Source organism: Equus caballus, chromosome 15 (genome assembly GCF_041296265.1).
Source record: "Equus caballus isolate H_3958 breed thoroughbred chromosome 15, TB-T2T, whole genome shotgun sequence".
In the NCBI taxonomy this organism is placed as follows: Eukaryota; Metazoa; Chordata; class Mammalia; order Perissodactyla; family Equidae; genus Equus; species Equus caballus.
The window spans coordinates 65,393,335-65,414,125 of NC_091698.1; the positions used below are offsets into that span (position 1 = coordinate 65,393,335).

General features: G+C 37.4%; 1 long non-coding RNA gene across 1 annotated transcript in view; it reads left to right on the forward strand.

Annotated features, from left to right (window-relative positions):
* The first annotated feature begins 469 nt into the window (after nt 1-469).
* LOC111768216 (uncharacterized) overlaps nt 470-20,791 on the forward strand; it is a 43,682-nt gene continuing 23,360 nt past the window's right edge. Inside the window, exons 1-7 of the long non-coding RNA XR_002800396.2 lie at nt 470-553; nt 7,743-7,868; nt 8,372-8,506; nt 10,603-10,928; nt 13,740-13,998; nt 15,264-15,426; nt 17,231-17,362. This is a non-coding gene — a long non-coding RNA (uncharacterized lncRNA). The remainder of the gene's footprint in view (nt 554-7,742; nt 7,869-8,371; nt 8,507-10,602; nt 10,929-13,739; nt 13,999-15,263; nt 15,427-17,230; nt 17,363-20,791) is intronic.

A 20,791-nucleotide genomic window follows, 5' to 3' on the forward strand; every position in this document is an offset into this window, starting at 1 on the left:
ATTTCCAAGGAATTCAAACTGGAATTCCATTCAATTATTCATAAATAATATGTTGGTGTTTGGTAGAATATTTGGGGTGATAAAGCACTGAGACAATCAAAACATCGTCAAGGAAATGATCAGAATTTCAGAGTTCGTGCTAACAGACTACACCACCAGAAAGTTTTAAATAGGCAAACAGCAAATAGTAAAATCCTTACGGCTCATGACTGAGCAAATACTTCCAGTAAACCAAAGTGTCAAATGTTGTTGACTTAAAATAGAGCAGGGACAATTTTGGCAGTCACTTGTAACAGTAAAGAGAGGGTGGGGAAAGAAGATAGGTAGGAAATTCTATTTAAAGAAATGCTCATGCCCTCTACCCAGGACAGGGAATTGTCTCCTAGAGCAGAATAAATGTAAAAGGCTGATGCCCGCACAGAGGTCTGGCAGGGCCAGCAGAGCCATTGTTACATCACTATCAGACCTCAGTCACTCAAAAAGAAAGTCCCTAGAGCAGGAGGGCAGGTCAAGGTTGGTGTCACATCTGGGAGAATTCCTGCTCTTCAGTTCTGTAAGTTTACATTCACTGCAGGCAAAAAACCTACTTAATTGAAGGTACAAAGTCTCGAACAGAAAAGTCACTGTACAATAGCTAAAGAAAAGGCTTCAGCTATGAGAACAATCAAAACTTTAGTGTACCTTCTCAATGCGTGTTCCTGAAACGAACATATATGTGGTCATATTTGAAGAGGAAGCCAGCTAAAAAGATGTACAATTTTCTTACATTCCCCACCTCCCCTCCCATGGATACAAAATCACCATTGTTTGCCTCTCACACCTACTCACTCCAAGTTATTTACACACCTGCCACCAGGCCTTGCTCTTGACAGAAGAAATAAACAGAATAAAAGTTTTAGGGAGACTGTGAATTTTATGATAACTTTTGAATTAGGTGGCAGACATCTTAAGATCCACGACAACTGGAAGCTAACAGGCTCATAGCAAATGATTTCAATAGCATTCTTTTTAAGGGTACTAAAAAGGCAATGTGGTAACCAGACATATACCCATAATATAATCAAATACACCATTGAACATATCATTCTCAGGTTAAAAGTGTGAACATTCAGAGTCACCTGAGAACTTCATTCCAACCCATATAATTATTCTAATGACCCCAGGGTTTGACCCAATACATGATTCATTTTTATACAAGTGAACAGTACAGATTTCCTTGTAGATGTAAAGAAACAGAAGGTCAGAAAATATAACTACAAGATTTCTCCTGGTATTTTACTTTTTTTTAAATTCCCACTTTGGAATGAGTGGGATAAATTTCTTTTCAATCTCCAAGTTGTTTATGGTTTTAATCTGGGGTGGCAGGCTGTTGTTTTAAGAACAGTAACCATTTAATTCAATCTGATTGTTTATATATAAATGTACTGCAAATTCAGATCTAATAGCTGGTTAGACTCTGTCAGCTCTATATGAGAATATTCGCAATAATTCACCCCACTTCCACATTAGTCAACTAAAACATCTTCAGACCTGTCAGCATTATGTTCGGAATACTTAGGCAGCTCAATGACAAATATAGTCACATTATTTGTAGACAAATATCATCTTCATGGTTGACTCAATTGACCCCAAAATTGGCTGCACAGAATTTATTATTTAGAAAAAAGTGTCAAATAATCTAATTCTGGCTTTTCTAAAAGGGTGGGTATGGAAGACTGCTTAACAGCCTGACTTTCTGAAAGAATTCTTCCAAGTCCCTTGATGGGACATGTTATTATCAAGTAAGTCAGTGTAGATGAATAAGATGTACCCCAATATTGTAAATTGTATTTCATTCTTTTGCATTTTAGCATTTCTTAATTTATAGATTCAAGTCAACAGCCACTTTCACTACTATCTAAATATGTAAGGCATTTTCATGATGAAAGGGCAGGTGTTGTACTCAGTAATGGAGGAGTTGAGGAAGACTGGCCAACATTCAGAAGTTTCTGAAAGAAAAGCTTTCCTCCTTTTTTTAAAACATCATTTCAGTGAGATTGTCCTGCAGTGATCAAGACCTACGGGAAACGTGTGTGCACACACATACACACACACACACACAAACCAAGAAAAGTTTTCACCTAAGCTTGAGTCCTCTGTTTTTACTAAACAGCAAGATAGTATTTGATGTATTTAACCTTGCTTTTGACTTCATACCTTAGAAAAAAATGGTGGTGTCCAAATGATATCATTGGAAAGAATTGACTCCAAATATTTGCCCACTTCTGTTTAATGAAATATAAATATTTCATTGGACACAAGTTCAGTGAAATATTTATATGACTGAACCCAGTGCAGTCAGATAAATGAATCCAGTTAAGGGTAACTGAACCCAGTTAAGGCCTCTATATAAACTTTTCTCTTTCTAGAGAGAGAGAGAAAGAAAGCTCTATAAAAATATATAGATATAGTATATAGAGAGTTATATATTTCCAACACATGAAGGTTTTCCTATAAGATATCAAAATGCTGGGGCTGGCCTGGGGGTGTAGTAGTTAAGTTTGCATGCTCCACTTTGGCGGCCCAGGGTTTATGGGTTCAGATCCTGTCTGTGCACCTACACACCACTCATCAAGCCATGCTGTGGTAGCATCCCACATATAAAATAGTGGAAGATTGGCACAGATGTTAGCTCAGGGACAATCAGGGCCCATCTTTCTCACCAAAGAAAAAAAAGTTATCAAAATCTTTTTTCCAGGTAGAACCCTTCAGTATCCATTGATTTGATAAGGACTATAAAGGGTAAGAAAGCAAAAATGGAATAATTCTGAATTTAGGAGACTGGGAGGCTGGAAGCAAGGTTATCTTGTCTTCAAAGAACCAAGAAATTCACAACCATGAAAAAAACATAGTTGTCGGAGGAGGTCGTCAAGAGGTCGTGACCACCAGTTGACCCTCAAGTTGGACTCAGGTGATCAGAGCCTCTTCACCCGCTTCCCAGTCCTTAAAATGGAAGTTCCACCCATCCTTCCCTTAGCCAGAACGGCTTCAAGAATGTAGCCTTGAGAGAGTAATGTGTTGTTGAGAGCATCTGGACTGAATACATGACTGAACCCAGTCAAGGCCTCCATATAAACTGTTAAGACTCTGGGGGGTAAGTATGGAAAGCTACTTGTCTTGAGGCCACCCAAGACAAGCCTCCCGAGTAAGGTCCCTTGCTTATTAACACTGCCACCTACCAATCTGGAGTAATCTCCCTCTTTCTTTGATTTCTCCCTGCCCTCTATGTATGGGGCCAGTTTCCAAAACAACATTAGTGGATGCTGGTAATCAAATTGTCCAACTTAATTATAGTTATATACTAGGCAAATTTCTAAAATATCCTCTACAAGAACTACTGCATTAAAACTCAGTGCCTAGGCCCTGACAGGTGCATAAAAAAGCCTTTGTCCTTATTGACAGCTATTAAAAAAATAATAACTATTTCCATGAAAGAAAATGAGCTATCAGGCCAGGCCAAGTGATTGAAGTGCGGATTCTGTCACTTTGCACAAATATGGAAATGCTACTTAACTTTTCTGATCCCCACCTTTCTGTTTTGTAAAACAAGGTTAATAATAAATACCTTACCTCGTTGTTGTGAGGCACAAACAAGATGGCACATAGCTCAAAACATCGTGCCTAGCATCTTGCAAGTGTTCAATATTTTTTTTCTAACGGAAAGGAGTTGAATCGAATTGTGAAGCGTATGAGGATACAGATGTGGCTTTGGAAGGTCCTTCCAAGATGAAAATTTTCTTGTTTTAAAAAATAAGGTTATCTTCTCTCCTGCTATTTCTATTATTATAGTTGAACAAGTAGATATGTTGTGGTCTCAAGAAAACCATAAATATAACCAAGAGTAACTCTATAGATCAATGGTTAATTCCTCACATTATAACTGGCTAACATCTTTTAAAGTCAGAAGGATACATTTTGAAGATGCCAAGCCAAGAAATTGAGGGAAGAAGCAGGAGAAAATGGGCACAAAAGACAACTTTGGCCCTTCAGTTGAGACTCACATAGCATATGACATGTTTATAGAAGTCCAACACTTATTACTCCAGACCTTTGAGCATATAGAATTAACGTCCTGTTTTTCTTAAACACAAGGTTATAGGTTTTGATTTTTACCTTGTCTAGAAAAACTAGTGATGACTGCTATACATTTTCTGTTGTTTCATAATATTTAATGTACTTAGATATAGATATGAATATGGATATAGACATAGACATAGATATATAATTTGACTTTCATTAGACCTCCTGAAGTAAGTATTGTTGCAAGTATTAGTATTATAGCATTATATATGTGAGAAAACTAAGACATTCATTGATTTATTCTGATTTATACTGAGGGTCTGATTGGTTCATATTTATCATTTAAATATCACAATTTCAGTTCATAACCCAAATACCCTTATAATTATTGACTCACTTAAAAAAATGATTATTTTTTCTTTCTCCTGTTGCACAAGAGAGTAATATTCCGTATTATGAGACCATTAGTATCATTTAGAGAAAAATATATTAAAAATTAGATGCTCAGCATATACTAAATATGAATTTTCTCTTAGCAAGGCAGGACTAGTATAAGTATTCCCTTAACGCAGTATAAAATATTTTTCACATATACTCTCGGTTGTAATACTGCCATAGGGACAGTGAGTAAGGAAAACACACACCTATCTGTAAAGACACACACACACAAACAAGCACAGAAGAATGCTTTGTGAGTCCATGGAAGACAACCTCTGAGAAATTCCAGAAATACCTGTGGGTGTGCAGACTTTGAAGAGGGCTGTGGTTCTGCATTAAGAGGCTGGCACGAGAATCTAATGACAAAGGTTTGAATCCTAAGGAAATAAATGTGAATATGAAAATAAAAACCAAGTCGAAGCACAAAGGTGTTTATGATAGCATTATTTATAATTTTAAACCCCTTGAAAGCAACCCAAATGTCTAAAGATCGAGTAATAGTAACATAGGCTGTGGAATATTACATAGCTATCCAAATGATGTTTATGAACAGTTTGTGATAACACAGAAACATAGTTTTGATTTAAAGTAAAATAAAACACAGGAAACAAAAGCAGAGATAGAAGATAACAGATATGTTTTTGAAAAAAGTCTGTACCTATCTGCAAAAAAATATTGTAGAGAAAAGAAGCAAAATGTTAGCATAAATTTGATGTGGGTGATGGAACAGAGTCATAATGTTTCTTCTTCCTTCATTCATGTATTTCTCAAATTTTTTAAAATAGGAAAAATAGAATTTATTCTCTTTTAAGCTACCATTCTACTTTTTACATATAAAAAGTATGCATTTTATATCAACTAGGAAAACAGAAATACACTAGATATTTCAAAGGCAGGAATTTACATAGGGAATTGGGTACAGGTTTTGGGAATTGGAGGCTGGAATCGACTGCGTCTCCTGGGTGAAGTTCCATAGCTGAATTGATCCTGACAGGAACAGAAGTCAATAAAAATCAAGTTTCTTCTCCCACCCACCTTGCCTGCTAATCCCTCCTTGTTGCCCCCTATTGGCAGAATTTAGGAAGCCACCGGCAACTGAGAAATGTAGTTGACGCAGTCCCAGCCAGAGCCTCATAAAGCAGAGTATAAAAGGGTGGATTTGGAACAAGAACACAATAGCTTAATAACAACCAGAGCTTATTCTAAGTAAATAATAAGAATAATGAGTAAAATGCATTGTTCAAGACTAAAAATCCTAGAGTAACAGTATTGAGATACAGAAACCTTTATTAACGACTTCTGTTAATTTGATTACCAAAGCCAAAACGCTTCTTAATGGGATGAATTGAGTACAAACAACTGATGTTAAACTTTTAACATGTATCATTTGTTTTTATTAAAGTGATTCAGCCATCACCATTCTACTCCAATAGATATTTTATTAAGGAAACTAATTTAAATGTACATGATAAATGAACTGTGTTGAAAATTCTATTTTTCTTCAATTCTAACCTCCTGATCTTAATTAACTTCTCTACGACTGTTTCCATAGAAACCAGCAATGCAATCAATAAGATACTAAGGTAGTAATGTACACACAGAAGCATTCTACAAGTACAGTAACAACATTTATTTTAAATCATGGGACAAATTAGTATTTGCAATTAGATTAGAGGTAATATACTTCAAAATTCAAAATGGAAAATGCAGTCTAATGGTACACAAAGATGATAAACTTCCCCTGAGCTCTTCTGTTTTCTCTATTCCAATGTAAAATAAGCATAATGCCCAGAAAATTGAAGATCATATTTTTGCGTGGCAATTCTTTTGGTTTCTCTGATTTTTTTTATCATGCCATATCCTACCCCCTCACCCTACACATATTTTCGCACAAACAAATGGAAAACAAAACATATAGCAATGTAAAAGCTAAGCTTCTTTGCATGAAGGACCTGTCCCATTCTGGCTCCTTTTTTCACTGTAGATTCACAGGCTGGTGCCTATCACAAAATTATGCATTTGTGGCCCAGACCATGGCAAACTTCTCCTAGAGTTGCCCTTAACTGATTAAACAAACAACAGTTTGGTTTAACTCTACCAGTTAGAGCACAAATCAAATGCCGCGTACAATAGTTAATAGAATCATGACTGTGTTCCAGTTTGAGCAGCCTGGTAGCATTCCACTCCAGCCATTCTGGGCCTGGGTGCTCTGACATGAGTGTGCCTCCATCACACATGAGTGTGTCTGAGGTTTGTTGCTATTAGCTTATTACCAGTAATATTTGACAAAACAAACAAAAGCAAATAATATTTATAAATGTTTTACTTAAAAAAATAAGAGTAGAGTGGGTTCAAGTGTATTTCTATACATTTTAACTCTTTATACCTTGTATTTTGATGTGGTTTTATGAATGCAGAGGCATAGATTAAGAGTTTTTGGTTGAGAAATTTTGATTATGATAACTTTATTCTTCTAGTGCATTTTGGAGAGAAAAATTGTCGGAGCAAATATGATAATCCACGCTTACTTCTTCCCGCTCATCTTTCTTGTCTTGCTCCACTATGCCAAAAAAAGAGAAGCTTATACTTTAATTAGTCTTTACCAGTTCACCAATAAAATGCTAAAACACTTTGACATCAAATTTGTACCATTGGTTTCTCATTTTTCAAATGGGTGTAATGATATTTAATTGATTTACTGCACAGATGGTTATTTCAAGATATTTTCATATTGTGAATTTAGGTATATAAATAGATGGATAGATAATTATAAAATAAATAATTGTCAACCAATTGGGACTTCTGATATATTCTGCTGTATTTTAAGAATAGATTATGGTGTTTACGTTATTTTTTACAATATGACTTCTTTCCTGTCTCCAAATACTGGTCCAGTATGTTAAGGGAATTTAAGAGTTACACAGATCCAGCACATTATCTAAGTTAATATATTGTGTTGTTATTTTTTGTTCTTTTTGATAGTTATAGAGGACAACTATATGCTGTCATTTCAACATGCATACTAATGAACTTCAAAATATGCAGATTTCACAATTAATCAACCCCAGTTATCTTCAGTGCCATGCCATTTCTCTTTAGCTGTCTTAAGCTTACCACTTTGAACCTCTTCTTTATCAAAAACTGCATAATGAAGAATTTTAAGGTTGAAATTCCCTTCTCAGACTACAAATCTTTGTTGTACATTGCAACACTGCTCACCAGTTCTTTGTTTCCCTTCTCTGTAGGGGGTTAATTTAACCCTGTCCTGTTAAATTCAGGAGTGAACATGTGACAGGTATGAGCTGACGAAATCTAAGTGAAATGACGTATGCCACTTCTGGACAGAAGCTTTGAGAACAAGCAGGTATCTTGTAAGTTCACTTTTCTCTTTACTGCAATCAAAATTAGAGTTGCAGGTTTTGGTTCTTTTGTCAGCTTAGGTCCCAGAGTACCAACAGTGACAATGGGATGGGTCATCCATCTAACACGTAATGAACATAAAGTGTGAACATGATATAAATCCTGTTGCTTTAAAATAAGTGGTGAGCAAACTAAGGCCCAATTTGCTTTTGTAAGTAAAGTTTTATTGGAACATAGCCGTGCACATTTGTTTATGTGTTGACTAGGGTGCCATTCGTGCTACAATAGAAGAGTTGAGTAGTTGCAATAGACACTCTGGCCCATGAAGCCTAAAATATTTACCATCTGGTCCTTTACAGAAAAAGGTTCTGACCTTGCTTTAAGTCATTCAGATTCCAGAGATGTTTGTTGTTGCACCTTAATCGAGACCATCGTTTCATCTGGTATACTCCTATCTTTGTATTTGGTCGTAGCATAGGTAGTGGACATAAATCCCCATATTATTTGTTTTCAGGATTACATGATGGAGGAGATGACCTTGCAGTAGAGACTGATCTCGCTCTAGAGGAGCAGCCAAATGAACAAGGCACTGAGTCCACGGGGCAGAGGCAGCTCAGTCACAACTCGGATAAAATCAACACGAGTTTTGGTGAGACAGCCTGTCTTATTCACCTCAGGCTGCCATAACAAAATACCATAGACTGGGTGGCTGAAACCACAGACATTTATTTCTCACTGTTCTAGAGGCAGGAAATCCAAGATAGGGTGGCAGCATGGTTAAGTTCTGGTGGAAGCTCTCTTCCTGGCTTGCAGATGACTGGCTCTTCACTGTGTCCTCACAAGACTGAGAGAGAGAGAGAGAGAGGTGTCTAATGTCTTTCTCTTCTTATAAAGACACTAATCTAATCATAAAGGCCTTGCCATCATAACCTCTTCTAAACCTAATTACCTCCCAAAGGCCCTACCTCCCAATATTATTACATTGGGCTTTAGGGCTTCAAAATATGAATTTTGGGGGGACACAAACATTCAGTCCATAACACAGCCCAATGCTAGGCCATCCAGATGGTGGCCAAGATTAAAGAGACAGAATGATGGGTAGTTTACATGTGTGAGATCAATATAGGAGCCCTTTGCCAGGCCAATAACTGGGGCCAAGTTCTGGTCCTCAGGATGAAGACAGGCATATACAAGGCAAAATAGCAGGCTCCCACAATATGTGGGCAGCATTCTGAGCACGTTTCAGCATTTCAGAGGCAATCTGTTTGGAAAGAAGAGACAGGACCTAAAACAGATAACAAATTCTAAAGATTGAACAGATGGGTGTGGCAGTGGGAGATAAGTATTTGCAGACAAATGTGGAGAGAAAAAAAAGAAAAGGAATGGAAGGCAAACAGAGCACTACAGCTATTTCTATGGATATTGGCTCCTGATTGGCAAAGAGAAAAAACACAAGGGGCCCAAGCTGTCTCTAGTGGGTCTGAGTGGGCAATTTAATTCTCAGCCACTCTGGATGGGGAAGGAGAAGGGATACTGAGGCTGGTGGTCTGACTACTTTCATTCAGATTGTTGCATAAAAGTGGACGGGACTGAGAAGGGCAGAGCAACAGATTCAGCTATAATAATTTAGGGGAAAGTGAACTATCTTCCTAGGTCTTATACTCAACTGCATCTTTACTTTTATCATCGTCTTTAGTAATTTCATCTTTCCGTGTTCTCAAAGGCTGTCCATTCCCTTCCTGGTTTAGTTTATTCCTTAAGCTACCTAAATTCTATGGTGAGTCATTTTATGTACCATTTGTTAGGTCTGAGCTCAAACTCCATTTGGTTTTCTGCCGACAAATCCTTTTCCAACAATAAACTGGTTCAGATCCCTAAGTTCTCCTTTTCTGGTTTCTTAGCCTTGCTTGAGAAACTCACTAAACAGTGATGATCAGTTCCACTACAAATGTGTTCTCCCTAAACTTGGCAAGATCTAAAAAGCAACACAGCAATTCTTTTAGTCTTCTCTAATTGATTCCCAATTACAATTCCTGCATTATAATTCCAACAGCTGTTTCAAACTGTCTTCAAGTCCCAATTACAACCCATTCATTCATTCAATAAATAATATTTTTAGCATTTACTATATGCCAGGCTCTCTGCTAGCTGTTAGGGAAACAGCAGTGGATGAGGCAGGCATGTCCCCTGGCTTCAGGGAGTTAGTAATGAGACAGACAAAAAGCCAAGCAACTAAGACATGCTGTGATTAGGGCAATAAGAGAGAGAGTACAGGCTTGTAGCAGACATTTATCACAATTCGTCCCATCTCATAAGTTTTGCTTTCTCAAGTTAAAAGTTAGAAAAGTGCTTTCCTTGCCTTCCAGTAGTCCAGAGTTTGTGCCTATGACCAGGATCCACCAATCAGATGTACCAACATATCAGTTGGGAAGAGACTGATAGGAAGAAAAAGCTGAATGAATTTAATCTGGCAAGGCTGGGAGAGAGGTGACCAGAATTCAATTACTTGTCACAGAAGACTGCATGGCAGCAGCTCTTGGTGTCCAGGGCTGATGGTGTTTGCTGTGACCCGCAGTAACAGGGATAAAGTCTCTTCAGGAGAAATTCAGGCATTTCTTTTCCTGTTGGCATAGCATCCAAGCCTGATTCTCAAGCCTTCTGCTCTGATATATTGTCTGCTAATTAATAATCTTTAATAAAATCCTCTTCTGCTTAAACCATCTAACGTGTTATTTTGCTTTGCAGCTAAGAACTCCAGCAGATATAAGACTGTTTGGAAATATATAGGAGTGACACATAACTTGGATGAGAGTGGGCTGTGCAATATTGCCTGGAGAAATCAACATTCACGCTGAGACCCAAAGGATACACAAGATTGATTCAAATGAAGCAAGGTGGAAACAAGTTTCCAGGAAGAGGATATAGTTGAGAAGTGAGGGAACATAGCTTACTGATAGAATTCAGTATGAACAAGGAATACAATGAGAGTTATGACATAGGGCATGGAGGCGGTGATGAAAATGAAGCTACAGAAGGAAGCAAGGACCGGATCAGTCTGCCAGAGAAGCTAAGTAAGGAGTTTGAATTGTGCTCTAAGAGCAATGAGGAACCTATGAAATACTTCAGGTGGCAAAAATAATTAGATACATACTTTAGGAAGATCACTTTGTCTTCAGTAGGGAAATCATGTTGGAGTGGGACAAGAACTGAGACAGAGAGATTGCAGTGATTTGAGTCAGAATTGCTGGTGGCCTGAGCAGGATGAGAGAAGGAGGAAAAGGAAGAAATAGACTTATTTGAGAAGGTGCTTTGCAACTTAATTTATAGTGATAACTAAGGTCATCTAAAGTGGGCTTTCTTACCTTTCCTCCTTTCCACTTCAAGATTTGTTAATTTGTTTTCAAATATTTATTGTTTTTGTTTCATTTTGGTTTGTTTTTAATGCGCTAAAGACTATTCCAGGTGTCAAGAGAATAATCAGCGAATGAGTAAATGAGGCATCTGTTCTTATGGAGAATAGAGGAAGTAAAGGATAATCAAAGAAATACTGAGAAAGATGATTTCAGTGAGTAGTCTGTGTTCTTATGGAGAATAGAGGAAGTAAAGGATAATCAAAGAAATACTGAGAAAGATGATTTCAGTGAGTAGTCTGTATCCTATTAATCAAAACAGGGAGATGTGCTTAAAAAGTGACCTGAGTAGAGGCTCCATCACATGGAAAGGTCAGAGAAAGCCTCTTTAAGAACGTCACATTTGAGCTGAGATCTGAGAAAGTTCTGGCAATGAGCATTCCAGGTAGGGGGAAAAATGCAAGTGGGAGAATAAACTTGTATGTTTAAAGAACTGGAAGAAACTTGGCGCGGCTGGAGCAGGGGGAGAGTGGAGTAGAGAAGAAAGACAGTGGATGGAGAGACAAACACAGGACAATTTGTGGGAGGTCTTGAGAGGCCGTTAAGGAGTTTGGATTTTATTCTAAGTACAATATTGCTGTATTTTCATCCTTCCTCTCCTTAGTTTCTGCTTCAGAGCAAAAAACCTATTACCCAAACTCTACCAGAATTTTTTACAAATCATCGTATCATACCTCCAGGCTTTCCCTACTAAATGCCAAACATATTCAAGTCATCTATTCAGTGAATATTTACTGAAAGTCTACCTACTGTGTGTTAGACACTGTGTGCTCTTATTACACAAAAGCCATCCTTGCCTCTTACTAGGCAAGTCCCTTGATGTAAAATGCCATCTCATACCTTCTTTTCCTTTCCATACTACAGGTTCTAATAATCTTCACTAATCACCTTCCAACTACTCAATCCTGTGGTCTTTGCACCATTACCTCACCCTTTTGCACAACCTCCTCCATGAAAGTTTAATCAGTTAAAACCTGCTCCCCAAATCCCAGGGCCTCTCCTTTGTCTCATCCCACTGAGTCTTCTGCATCATTCACCTCTTAGATTATCTTGTGCTAAAATTCTGCTCTCTTAGCTTCTAAGTCTGTGAATACTCTCCATTTGTCTCCTCTCTGACTTTATGTTATCAGTCTCATTTGCTGCCTTCTTTTCTACATTATGCCCCAGAAATGTCCACATTTTAGAATTTTCTGTCCTTGAGATGTTTCTCTTATTAGTTCTGTACATTTTTTTTCTTGAAAATCTCAATCTGCTACATAGTCTTGGGCCACCACTGCAGAAAAGGATTCACTGTCTATTTTCTTTGGAATATCCCATCAGATTACTGAATTCAATCTTTTAAGTAAAACATATCTTTCTTACCCCAAAACCCTGTAATCCTCCTTTTTTTCCTGATCTCATTTTATTCTTACTGCAACTCCTTTTCTGTTTTTTTGTGAATACTTCAAAAGAATTTTTTATTGCGTTCATAATAGTTTACATCATTGTGAAATTTCACTTGTACATTATTTCTTGTCTGTCACACACAAGTGCTCCCCTTCACCCCCTGTGCCGACTTCCCACCCCCCTTTCCCTGGTGCAACTCCCTTTTTTCGAACTTCACTGTCCCTTGTTTAAACTACTGCCATTGTTCTCTATCTCATCTCCCTCTTCTCCAGTTTTTTTCTGAATTCTGTTGGCAAATTAAATTTTCTAAAAGACGGATGCTATTCAGTCATTTCTCCTGCTAAATACACAATGTCCTAATGTGGTATGTAAAGTTCTCCATGATTTCATTACACCTTACTGTTCTAATTTTATCTCTACTGCTGTTCTTTAGAATTCCTCTGCTTCCATCAATCTCAGTTTCTCATTATTCTTAAAGGAAACTTATACTTTCCTAGCTCCAGTACTGTCCAATACTGAAATACCTTTTCTTATTTTCCTCTCTTATTTTTTTCTATTGAAAATCTTTCCAATTTTTCAAGGCCTGCTTCAAATATCTCTGACCTTTTGAAAACGGAAAACTACTCTAAAAAACAGATAATACCCCATTCCTCTACAACCAAAATGAGGAACTCAATCACCTGACAAATACTTTTGAGTTTCAGCTATTGCCAGACACTATTCAAGGTGCTGGAGATGACTAAGCTCTAAGTCACCTTAGATGACTAAGGCAAAGTTCCTGCTCTCAGGATACACTTAGGGGTGTGTGGAGGGGGGAGATAGACAATAAATTAATACTCAAAGGGATATAGAATGTAATAACAGTGTAAGTGCTAGAGAGAAAAGTAAAGCAGAGTAAATGTATAGAAAGTGACAGAAGCTGCCTTTTTAGATAAAGAGGTCCAGAAAAATTTCCCTGAGGAATTGATATTTGAGAGGGGAGAGTTGAGTAAAGTGAATGAGCAAGCCATTTGTGATGGTTAATTTTATATGACAACTTGATTGGGCTCAGGGATGCCCAGATAGCTGATAAAACATTATTTCTAGATATGTCCATGAGGATGTCTCCAGAAGAGAACAACATTTGAATCAGCAGACCTCGTAAAGAAGATCACCCTCACCAATGTGGATGGGCATCATCCAATCCTTTGAAGCCCTGAATAGAACAAAAAGGTGGAGAAGGGCAAATTCACTCTCTTTGCTTGAGCTGAGGCATTCATCTTCTGGATCGAGTTATCTGGAGAAGGAATCTTCCATGGAGAGAGTACAAGAACTGCAAATGCTGAGTATGCATGGTGGACAGGAGGTAAAGCATGGAGACAAGCGAGGCTTGAGTGCAGTGAGCAAGGGAGAGATAACACAGGAGAGGCAGCAAGCAGCCAAGCCACTGAGGACCTTGTAGGCCATAGTAAGGAAGTGTGCTAGAGGCCATTGGGAGGTTTTGAGCAGAATGACATGATCTAACTTAGATTCTAAAGGGGTCCTTCTGGCTGCTGTGTATGCTAGATTGTGGGAGCACGAGAGTGGAAACAGTAAGACAAAGTAAGAGGTTATTATAGCATTCCAGGCAAGAGATAATGGGGGACTAACCAGCATGGTGGAATCAATGTCCTCCTTTACACAAAGCACCTATTATAATACTTAAAACACTCAACATTGCATTTTGAGTATTTGTCTGCAAAGATGTCACCCCATCCTTTGTAGGCACTATGCTTGTCTACTTTTGTATTTTCTAGAGTGCCTAGCCCTGGAATTTACCCAGAGATGGATAGGGTGAGCTGCATTTATCATCCTCTCTCTGTATATTATCCTCTTAGAGACCTTTATTTGGAGTCTACTCAGTTTTTTTTTCTTTTATAGGATACATAACACTAGTTCCTTCAGACTTTTCCCCTGGGTCTTACCTTTCTATCTTTTAGCTATCTTTATGTCCCTTCTCTGAAATGTAGTATAGTTGGCTTCCTTTTAAATTATTAAGTAAAAATCTCCAGTAATGATGTAAATAGTCTTAGATACACCCATATGAAATCCTTGTATAAACAAATTCTCTGGGTTTTCAGTTTTTTTTCTTTTATAGGATACATAACACTAGTTCCTTCAGACTTTTCCCCTGGGTCTTACCTTTCTATCTTTTAGCTATCTTTATGTCCCTTCTCTGAAATGTAGTATAGTTGGCTTCCTTTTAAATTATTAAGTAAAAATCTCCAGTAATGATGTAAATAGTCTTAGATACACCCATATGAAATCCTTGTATAAACAAATTCTCTGGGTTTTCTTATTGTTTTGGGGAGGATTTTCCTGAAATGAATATTCTACTAAATATTAAATTCATAGACTCTAGGAGTTGAAGGCAAATGGTTTAAAACTCCAATGTTAAAGAATTATCTAATGAAAAGAAGTGCTTAAAATCTAATGTAGACAAGTTTCTTTTCAAAATATAGAGGAGATGAGGAGATCTCTTTTTTCTGGTGTTGTGGGTTTAGAAGTAAAGAGAAGCAGCCTTGAGATTAGTGGGCCATGAAAACCCTAACTTCACACCAACTTGCTTTCTTTATTTCTCTATTTACCCAGCAAAAAATACACTAGAGTTAAGAATAAGCTTAAAAAATTCATCTTGAGGAAATCTAAGGCAGTATGGTTATGCATCATTTACCTTCTTCTCTACTTGAGACCCACCTTAGAAGTTTCTGGACCAGATGAGAGGGCTTTTGAGGATGTAGCAAATCTAGCCAAGGTAAGAAATGCAAGAACTTCTGACAGGGAGCCAATGTTGCACCTGATAGCACATTATAAGCTGTGGGTCAGCTGAGATAATTCATAATAATTTCTCTAAGTTTCAGGTTCGTTTTTTTTAGAGAGGAGGAGACAATAATATACCTATAATATAGGATTGTGGGGAGGAATAAAAGAGAAAGATACAAAGTGCTTAGAGGAATATCTGGAAAATACAGGGTGCAACAAATATTAACCCTTGCCTGTGAACAGTTTTTAGTTTTTATTTTATAGGACTCATACTGCTTACAACATTGTGTAAATTTCAGGTGTACACCACTATATTCGGTTTCTGGATAGACTGCATCATGTTCACCACCAACAGTCCAGTTTTTCTCACTGTACTTAAGTTCTGCACAGGTTTTCTTAGCTGTCATGCTGATTATTCTTCATTACCCAGCTTAGACCCATTCTTAGCCGAGAAAGCTGACCCCAGAGACAGCATCATCTGGACTCCTTTGAGAACTGGCTTTCCAATGAGTTCAGCCAGTGGGAGATGCCAGCAGGAGCCGGGCACACAGGAGAATAGAGGAGGCAGGGTATTCCTCTCCTTTCCTGCTTTAATACGGAGCTTCTGGCAGTGACTGGGTCCCTCTTTATTTACTACTTTGCTCATAGTCCTTCCTCCATGTCTTTAGCTCTTACTGAGCTCTTACTATTTTCTCCCTATGTTGCCAATGACTGGGTCATGTAACACTCCTGGTTGGTCCCCTGAACCTGTCGACAGCTCTGAAAGTAGTCCCTTTGATAAGCTCTATTCCCTTGAACTATCAGAGTGAAATTTTGTTTCCTGCTGTGGACCTGGACACTTTTCAAATCCTTCCTTTCAGCAAAAGCTGATTCCCTTAAATCTAGGAAATATCTGAGACTCATGGGGCAGAATTTACATTAATTCAGCAACAGGGAAGTTAACACACATTTCCTGCACTCAATGAGTCCGCCATCTACTGAGGGTAGGAGTGCTGGGGGAGGGCAAAGGAAATATTTACAAAGGTAAATATTTAAGCTCCAAGAGCATAAGAATGTCTAAAAATTTAGGTATAAATACAGAAAATTGCAGGAAAATAAAGTCAAGAATAAACAATCTCATAAAGAGACTCTAGTGATTTTAAGGATGAATAGATATCCATTAGATGGGGATGGTGAGATATATTTTTCCAGGCCACGAAAACAAACAGCTTGTACAAAGACTTAGAGTTATAAAATTGTCTGGAACATTTTAAGAATGTTTTGGAATAATGAATTATTTTGGAATAATCAGGGTTTGGAATAATTAAGATATAGGCAGAAAGCATGAGGGTGGGGCATGGTGATGGTAAGGATTATCGAAGCAGCAGCAGATGAGGATGGAGAGGCAGTCAGAGACTAGATCAGAGAGGTTTTATAAGATGATCTAGGAAGTTTGGACTTTATCCTAACAGGTATATTTCAAGCCACTGACTCCTTTTAATCAATTGAGTTATTCAATCCAATTTATAGTACTAGAAAAAGAACAGAGGAAGGGATATGGATGATGGAGAAAACAAGATGGGAGGTTGGAAAAAAGGAACAAGGGAGACTTGTGATAGTCCAAAAAGGAGAGAATGACACTTAGAGAGCACAATGATGATGGGGAGATAAAGGAATGGAGACTTATTCTAGAAAATTTTATAAATAGTATGGATAAGATTTAGTGACAATCATGTGTCAGAGTAGACAAAGACACCTAGGGTGGCACTGAATTTCTGACTTGTGGTGCACTTTGGCACCATTGACTATTTTCTTAGGTGGTGAGGAGAGCTAGTATAGTCCATTTGAGTGTGCTGAGATGGAAGATTTGTGGCAGAGACAGATCCAGGTTTTTCGGGAACTGAAGAGAATAACATTTGGAAACCTCTTTAAGTAAAAGAATGCAAAAGGTAAATGCTTATTCTACTAATGTGTTACCATCAGTCTTTGGAAAAGTAGCTGTACTACATGTGATGAGAAAATGAAAGTATAGCAGATGTGGTAGTTGAGGGTAAGGTTTGCATGAATAGATCTAAATATACCCAAATTGAGGTATATTCTAAAAAATTAAACAAAGAAATGCCATGGGATCTTCAAAATGTCAATATCATGAAATAAAAAGAAAGACTCAGAAACTGTTCCAGATTCAGGAAAGTAAACAGAGATGACATTGAAGGAAAAACATAATCCTGGATTTTCTTTTAGCATAAAGGATATTGTGATGTACAAAAGAGAATGGGAATGGTCTTTATATTAAGACAATAAACAGTGATGTTTGTAGGATTAAAAGAACACCACGTCTGAAATTTACCTTCAAATGTTTCAAGAGAGAGGGATGGAGAGAGAGAGAGAAAAGGATTAAGCAAATGCAATAAACTGTTAACATTTGGATATTCTGGGTGAAGGATACATGAGAACTCACTGTAGTATTTTTGCAAATTTTCTGTAAGTCTAGGATATTCTAAAATAAAAATGTTATTTTTAAAGAGTAAGATTTTAGAGGCAGACATCTTGATTTGAATCCTAGTTCTGCCACTTGGTAGCTTTATGCTTTGGTGCAAATTGTTTAACTTCTGTCTATCTTATTTGCTTTAGCTATAAATTAGAGATACTAGTATCTATTTCACAGGTTATTATGAGAATTAACTAAAATGAAAAGATGTAATATTTGCAAATTTATTAGCAAGGTTCCTAGACAAAGTTTTCAATAAATGACCACTATTAATAGTGATTTCCATTCCAGAAAGTTGCAAGGCAAGCATGTCTTCAGCGTATAAGCAAATTTCAGGATATCGGTTAGAACAAGGAGATGAAGTGTTTGAGGTTATGGAAGATGAAACGGGTGGTGTGGGTGCAGTAGAGGCATTGAAAAGGGGCATTCAGCCAATCAAAGTTTAGTTTTGGGAGGGGGGTGACAGAAGTTTTAAAGGGAGAGAAACAATAGGTGATGGGTAGAAAGCTGAGTACAGCCAGATAATTCTAGGCATGGGAGGCATGGATGGAATTATCTTGTCTTCAGATGTCCAGGATTGTTATAAAGTTGTGTGGGGCCAAAATTGGCAGAAGGTCCCAGATGTTTTTCTGGGGTTTGGGAAGACCTAGTTTGTAAGATTAGGGTAATAAATACCCTCTCAAAAGAATCTCTATAAATTCTTCCCCACGTGTCCTACAGGTGTGTCTGTATTGAATCTCTGTCGCTCTGTTTCAGGAAGCCAGAGTGTCAGTGTGTTGAGCAAACTCTATATGGAGGGACAGAACATAGACAGAAGCATTGCTGTATTGTTTGTCCAAGAAGGCCAGTTTGATGGATGAAATTTGCCTTGCTGTATTGTTATTAATTTTTAATGTCTATATTCTCTTTCTTTAAAAATCACCTATTAAATATTTTCTGCCTGTTCAGTCTGCTATAACAGAATGCTATAAACTAGGTAGCTTATAAACATCAGCAATGTATTTCTCACAATTCTGGAGGCTGGAAAATCCAAGATCATGGAACGGGCAGATTCAGTGTCTGTGGAGAGCCAGCTTCTTAGACGGCCATCTTTTCACTGTATCTTCACTTGGTGGAAGGGACAAGGGAGCTTTCTTGGGTCTCTTTTATAAGGGCACTAAGCCTATTCGTAAGGTCTCTACCCTCATGATCTAATCACCTCCAAGGGCCTCATCTCTTAAGACCTTCACCTTGGGCGTTGTTTCAACATATGAATTTTGGAGGGACACAGACATTTAGAACATAGCAAATATTAAGATCATATTCTATTCTCTTTTATATTTCTAGAATCTTTCATAATCCCTTCTAGGCATTCAGTAAAGTTATGATGTTGATTATCAAGAAAAATTTGTTGAGTGAATAATTCAACAAGCAAGTGAGTGAATGAAGACATAGGAGTAGTTTTATTATAAAGAGATATTATTTTTAGTGTTGTCTGTTATTGCATTTTACCTGTAAGTCTTTATATTTATGAACTTAATTGTTTCAAGATTTGGCTTGCAATCCTTAAATGGAGAGCAGAAGTAACATGTTCATCTTGATTTTATAAGCATGCAATGTGGAGTAAGTCTTCAGAAAGCTGTGACCGTTTTCCTTTTTTTCATAAGAGCATGTATTCTATGTTAAGAACAAGGTAATAGCATTATTATTAGGTGTAGGACATAGAGAAAGATATTAATATCCATCTTCATAATCCTTATTCTTTTCCCTCCTCTGACTGACTTTAAAAATTAATTTGATTACAGAACTGCCCTATAGAGTTAATCAAGAATGATTCTATCTATTAAAATAGCAAAAGTATAAATAAATGGAATTAAAATGGCTCCTACCCAGAAATTGTGCTTACAGATCTGCAGGATATAGACTCAGTTGTATTACACTACCTCGCTCTGTGAGGGCAGTTTCTTAGAATAATGATATGGAGTGTGTACCTAGTGTTCTAATTAAAACCCATGGTCATTCATCTATCTAATTGCAACAATGCCCTCCAGGATACTTCTGCTCCAAATGTACCATTCTTCTTTTGCCTGAGCAAGTGACTTTAAAACCCCCTGGCTTCTTGCCAAGACCTGAAGTGAAAAATTTACTGACTGTGGTATCACACTAGAAACAGCATTACAGAATGAAAAATTGAAGAGGACAGGCAAAGAAGTGAGATTTTCTATCAGGTTTCTGGAGGTATAGCTTATAAGGTTTTGGCGTTAGCCGTCATAATATCTAATTTTCTCCACAAATTAATAGAAGTCATCTGTTAATAAGTAAAGACTTTGTAAAATACACTAAAACCCCTGAGCTCCCAAGCTAAGAGAAAGATGAAGCTTTAAAGAGGCAGACAGTTACTGAGTATGGTTTTGTTATAGATTTCAACCCTGAAGGCTGAGAAACTGCATCCAGAAGCAGTCAGGGCTAGTACCTAGGCAACCGAAAGATGAATGTACTCCACACCAGAAATATCCAATGCTAGAGCGAAATTCTCTGTGTAACATCCTATGGATAATAAGTACATAAATACTATTTTCTGCTAGCATATATTGTGTTGTTAGTTTCATTTGAATCATCTGTGAGAGTGGATTGAAATAAACATAGGCAGAAAGTACTTGTTGACATGAATAGTAAGACACCATCATTATCAGAATCACGAAAGCTACCATTTATTTAGTTATTAACTATATAGCAGGCACTACCTAAGTGATTCACACATATTAGCTCATTTAATCCTCAGAACTACCATATAGCATAGGTGCTATTTTTATCCCGTTTTAAACTAAAAACCTGAGGTATAGAGAGGTAAAACAACTTGATCAATGTCGTGTATTCAGGGAGTGACAGAGCTGGACTTAAAAATATC